Source organism: Rhagoletis pomonella, unplaced genomic scaffold (genome assembly GCF_013731165.1).
Source record: "Rhagoletis pomonella isolate Grant_MI unplaced genomic scaffold, Rhpom_1.0 Rhpom_scaffold_06126, whole genome shotgun sequence".
Classification (NCBI taxonomy): domain Eukaryota; kingdom Metazoa; phylum Arthropoda; class Insecta; order Diptera; family Tephritidae; genus Rhagoletis; species Rhagoletis pomonella.
In genome coordinates, this window is record NW_023464661.1 from 1803 (window position 1) to 8009 (window position 6207).

Below are 6207 nucleotides of genomic sequence, written 5' to 3' on the forward strand. Positions count from 1 at the left end.
GGACGTTCTCCATTGGCACCAGTGGATCATTTACGCAGTTGTGTCCTTTCTCCGTTGGATCTCGAGCAAGCCAGTCATGCGTTTCGTATTGGTTTCCTTTAAATCGGGTATCCCAAAGACACACGTTAGCATCGCCACGTCTTTCAGATCACAACTGATCCGGCACATGTGATCAGTGTAGCAAACTTTATCCAAAATTACTTTCATGGAATCGTATGTTTCGCTCATGTCTGTGCTGTAGCCAATGGGAATGCTTGGTTTTTTATTATATTTATGTAGCAAAACGACTTTCAGGCTTGATTTCGAAGAATCGATGAACATTCGCCAATCAGCTGCGACATAATTAATGGCCATCGCCTCCATCAGTCCCTTTATATCGTGGCAGTAAACAAATGTGTTCCCTTCGTTGAGTGTGTAGTACCGTTGGAATAGCAATTGTCGTCTTCGATATCCGGTGACTTTGACATTAGGCTCCAAATTGTTGCCTTCTTTCAAAAGCTGGGCAAGTTTTTCTGCTTCACGTTGAGAAAGGTTTAATTCTGCAACAATCTTGTCCATTCTTGCTTGTGATATTGGAATTATTTTGTTCGATGGGCCGGCTTCTGGTGTTGGTTTATAGGTGAAATCCGATTGATCCATTGTTTCAATAAAAAAAGAAGTTTATCTGTCAGGACTTGGAATTAAAAAAAAAAAATTTAATTTTTAGGCAAAAATAATTTTTTTTTTCTTCATACATTTATTTTTACCGGCAAAACTGTTGAGTATATAGAAAAACGTTATATTAACAGATTAAAGGAATTGTAATTTTTAATTTTTTTTAATTTGTTTGAGCAAAATCGGACTAGTGGTTCTCGAGTTATGTCAAAAAAAAGACCACCAAAGGTGACAATTTCCCCTATATGATAGTTACTAACTTCAAATCGATATATCTCGATTCCTAGACGTGACCCAGCGAAACGCCGGGCCACGTATAAGTTGTTTTTGACCGATATAACATTTCCCGTTGGTTTCATCCCATCCCGATTTTGACTGTCGCATAGTGTTATTATTCATTTAAGAAGATATAAATACATACATATGTTCAAGCACTAGCATGAGTTAGAGGTCATCAGAAATGTTAACCCCATAAAGATCACTTTAGAGCAGGGCTGCCCTTTTTATAGCTAATTTGAGCCCGCCAAATAATTGAAAGAATTTTCATAAAGGTTCCTTTGTACAATCTAAATGCTATCATTCCTGAGCTGACATAAAAATTATGAACCAATTTGCGTATTCGGAACTATGCGTAAAGACCGGATCACACGATTGGGCATTAGCCCAAAATATCGTGTAGATTGGTAGATTGGTTGTTTCCTAATGAATTTTAAATTTATGTGCTGTACCAATCGTGTGACTGCTAAAGAAATTGCCGCCTCCCAATTTTTTATATTTTTGTGGAAATATTTAGCTCCAAATAAAAAGTTTTTGAAATTTGTACAAATGTACCAATCGTGTGAACAAACTTTAGGAAAAACACATTTGAAATTAATTTTTTTAGGAAACCTATCTTTCAATACATAGAAGTTGTTAACATTGAAATTCTGGATAACACCTGAGTTCAAGAATGATATAATACAAGATTGCGTCCATCAGAGAGGATTTTTATACCCGAGCGCAATTGTGCACAAGGGTATATTAAGTTTGTTCACATAACGGTTGTTTGTAACAGCCAAAACGAATCGAGATAGATATACACCCCTATGCTGTAACCCGAAAGTTCGTAGTTACGAATTCGTAGCTCCGTTCCGAAAATTCGAAAATTGGTATGCTGTAATCCGATCGTAACTATCAACGGCGTTGCCAACTAAAATAGTGAAATTCGAAGTTCTTAATCAGCTGCTTTGACAGAAACAAATCAAAATAAATATAATCGCAAGTGAACAGTGAAATTAAAAAAAAATTGTTTAATCGTATTTGAAAAAGCTTTTCTTTAATTAAGTAAAATAGAATGGATTCAGTGGCCGGTGCACTTTTGTCTCAGGAGGAAGAACATGCTGCAGTCAACTGTTGCATTAATATACAAAGGAGATTGCTACGAGACAGTTCTGATCCATTTAGCTTAAATGATATAAAATAATCGTTTAAATATTTAAAGATTTGTAAAAAATTTCCGCCTCAACAAAGACGCATTTAAAAGCGTTTTAACAATTATGGAGGAAGAGCTTGGGCGAAGTGTAAAATCATCATCGGTGACTCCTCTAAGTAGATTGATGGCCGTTTTGAGGTTTTTCGCTGAAGGAAGCTACCAACACGGTGTTGGGAAAGATTTTGATGTGGGTGTTGGCGCAATCAACGTTCTCAAAAACATTGACAAGAACTTTAAACATCTTGGAACGCCGACTGTGCCCAGTATGGATTAAATTGTCAATGACGGAGGAGGAGAATGAACGAGCCAAAATGTGGTTTTACAGGAGAACGCAATTCCTTGGCGTTATTATGTGTGTGGACGGCACGCACATTAAAATACTTCCTCCTGCAGACGAACCGTATTTGTACTACAATCGTAAGGGATACTACAGCCTAAATGCAATGGTGGTAAGTAAAACCACAAGAGCAAAGTGATTTTGTACGTGCAATTTATCGTAAATTTATTAAATAGATTTGCGATAACAAGATGCAAATAAGGTGCGTTGATGCTCGGTTTCCAGGCAGTAGCCACGACTCAAATGTGTGGAATGTAAGCGCTGCAAAAACCTATTTTGAAGAGAGATATCGGTAAGGAGAGAAAACAACTTGGATATTAGGTATGTTATAAGTGGAATGAGAGCAAAATGTGTTAAATATAAATAAAAATATTTTGTTTAACAGGCGATGCTGGATATCCATTACAGCCGTGGTTAATTACACCATTCCGTTCTCCTGTGGCAGGAAGTAGAGAAAGCGCCTTCAACAAAACGCACAGTAAAGCGCGCAACATAGTCGAGAGAGTCATTGGCGTTTTGAAAAATAGATTTCGATGCCTGCTAGGTGCTCGCCAACTACATTATTCGCCCCAAAAAGTGGTACAAATAATTAATGTGGTATGCGCTTTGCATAACATGTGCATCCACTACAACGTAGAAGATAATACACCTGATATTATGGATGATGAATATCAAGATGTAAATGAAGAGGAAGCGCCATCAGAATTTTCCAGAGAAGCATCAGACATAAGAATGCGAATTTTGAGATCATTACCTAACTAATGAAAACAATCCCATAACTTTGTACTTCATATTTTTTTGATATAAAAAATTTAAAATAAATTCAGTTCTTTGCTTAAAACTAAATATACAAAAAAATCAGTTGTTTTCTTAAATCTAATAGTTTGTACATATATACAGTTATAACAAGCGTTAAGGTATTGGCCCAATGCAGGCTTGCTTTGCTTGCCTCGCTTTGAGAACTGTCAAAAGTTATTTGGAATATACTAAAATGTATGAAGGCTGGCCAAATGGCAGCTTTGCTTCACTTGCTTTAAGCGCCTCAAAGTTTCAAATAGGCAAATGTTTCATTTGAAAGCGTTTCGTAGGCTTTTGACAAAAAGGTATGTTCCCGTTCTAAATCATTTCAAACAAACTGCTGCATACTTTTATGTACAAAATTTTTTTTACGTAATTAAAAAAAATATATATAATATAAGTTATTCAAAGTTTAATAAAAATGATTACATGTTTCCATATTTATATTTAACATATCGCTGGCTGAAAAGTTGCTAAGTCCATTTTTACAAATTTTACAGGAACTTTGAATACAACATTTTGCGTGTTTAAAGCAAAGCAAAACACCATACGAATCAAAAGGATTCGATCTTTATTAAAAGATTTCGTATTATTTTGGCCTTATCGGAATTTCGGGGCCTCTTCTGGACTTAGAAAATTTGCCTTTCATTGAATATAAATAAGAAAAAATAAAACAAGTACATTAATCCTTAATTTCTCTTGCTAGCTAGCGATATTTATGTTGTCAAACTACTGGTCAGTCGTCTCTTGAAGAATTGGATTTTTTTTGTTTTTAATAAATGTACCTATAGTTATATATGTATAATTATTATCATTCCTTTGAAATGCATTCAAATTTAAAAATAAATCTGAAAAGATTGTTTGTATTTTTTTTTAGTTTTCTTGAATTTTGTGGGAAAATTATTCTTAGTGTAAGGGAACAGACCTTAATTTTTTAACTACACAGCTGGTAGCTTTGACAGCGTTCCAAGCCGTCATTTGGCCAAACGAGTTTTTGAAGTAAATCAAAGCAAATTAAAGTAAGTAAGGCGTGCAAAGCAAGCCTGCATTGGGCCAGCGCCTTTAGTTCATCTCTTAAGTTCAGTTCTTTTCTTAAATCTAATAGGTGTATACATATATCACAAGCGTTAGTTCAGTTCTTTTCTTAAATCTAATAATTTATACAGATATCACAAACCTTAGTTCACTTCTTTAGTTCAGTTATATTCTTAAATCTAATAGTCTTAAATCCAATAATCTTTAAATAAAAAAAATTAAAAAATCCGCAGCTCAGTGCAAAATTAAATTAAATTCAAAAATAAAGAAATATTAAAAAAAATATATCCATTAGTTAATTTTTGCTGGCTTCTTTCTTGTATCCGCAGTAATTTTTCCTGCAAATCAAGCTCCCTTCTTTTAAGGGCCTCCATTTCAATATTGTACCTCTTTAATTCACGCAATTTTTCCTTCTTCATGTCATGCATGTTTTCTTGTACTTGGTACATGCGTCGCACGTTATCTGCCAGCTCGTTTGCAGACTCAGCCTGGCGTTCCAAAAAGGCCAAACTTTTTTGGTAGTAGCTTCGTTGCAAATTTATTTGCTCCTGTACCAAAGTGGCCGTGTCGTTTTTATTTACCGGAGGGGAACGCCTCTGCACATTGGCATTGTCTGGCTCAGTTGGCATAGGAATGACTGCCGCAGGTTCCACCACCGGTTGGGTAACCGTCTGTGTTGTTACCACACCAAAAGAGACAGCTCCATTGATCCCCGATGTGGAAGTGTGCAAGCCCGTCAACTCTATCACTTTTTCCTCCAACTCATTGAAATTGTGCATTCTGTTGGGTCCACCACCAGTTGCCCTCGTCTCTGCTTTATTGGCGGAAAGCTTTCTTTTAATGCAGCACTTATAACCGAGCCATACCTAGAAATAGTATTGATATAAGGAAAACTATGATAAATAAATTTTATGCTCTTAAAATTTTATCCGCTCCTTTTTCCAGCTGGATACATCTTTTGTCGGAGGGCCTAAGCTGTTTAGCTGCTGAGCGACGCTTTCCCAAAACTCCAATTCATCCCCTTTAGCTCCTTTTGCAAAGCCGCGAGCAATGTCCGGCCTTTCGGTCATGCATTCTACCATTTTTTCGTATTGCGACCGATTTGTTGTGATCTTCGTCCTGATAATTTTGTAAATATTTAACAATAATCCATTTTTTTCCATTCACACTTTAACTTACATATTTTTTCCTTTACACACTTTATTTTATTGATATTTTAAAAGAATTCGCTACGGTCCGACACCAGTTGCTCTTCGTAGAAAATTTTCGACAAATACATACAAATTACAGCTACGTCGGATTCAGGCATACCAACATTACGAATTTCGAAGATGTTTCCATTATCCAAGGTTTCCATTTATTCAAGGTAGGTTGGTATTGAAAATGGCCGAAATCGGACTGTAACCACGCCACTTCCCATATAACGGTAATTTTCAGAAATACGAAAACTCAAAATTGATATTTACAATAAATTTTAGACTAAAAATAAGAATATTATAAATTTTTGGAAAATGGGCGTAGCCACGCCCATTTATGGTTACATGTGTATATCTTGGTAACCGCTGCACCAATTTCTTCCAAACTTGGCACAGTTGTTGGCCTTGGTACACCATATCAAATGGCCGAAATTTTTTAAAATCGGACAATAACCACGCCCACATCCCATATAACGGTAATTTATAGAAATACAAAATCTTCGATAAATCAGTAAATATTAAAGGAAATTTATTCAAAATTGATGCTTGCAACAACTCTTTACCAAGAAATACGCGTATGATAAAATGTTGGAAATTGGGCGTGGCACCGCCCACTTCTGATCACATATATGTATCTCGGTAACCGTTCTACCAATTTGTACCAAACTCCGTATGGTTATTGTGCTTGCCACATAAAAGCAAAACGTTGAAAACTA

The 6207-nt window shown here is 35.8% G+C and overlaps 1 long non-coding RNA gene across 1 annotated transcript; it reads left to right on the plus strand.

The window, feature by feature from the left end:
- The first annotated feature begins 2475 nt into the window (after positions 1-2475).
- LOC118755386 lies at positions 2476-2961 on the plus strand. Its single transcript, XR_004995001.1, has 3 exons — positions 2476-2574; positions 2639-2783; positions 2848-2961. It is a non-coding gene; the product is annotated as an uncharacterized LOC118755386 (long non-coding RNA).
- Positions 2962-6207: the final 3246 nt, after the last annotated feature.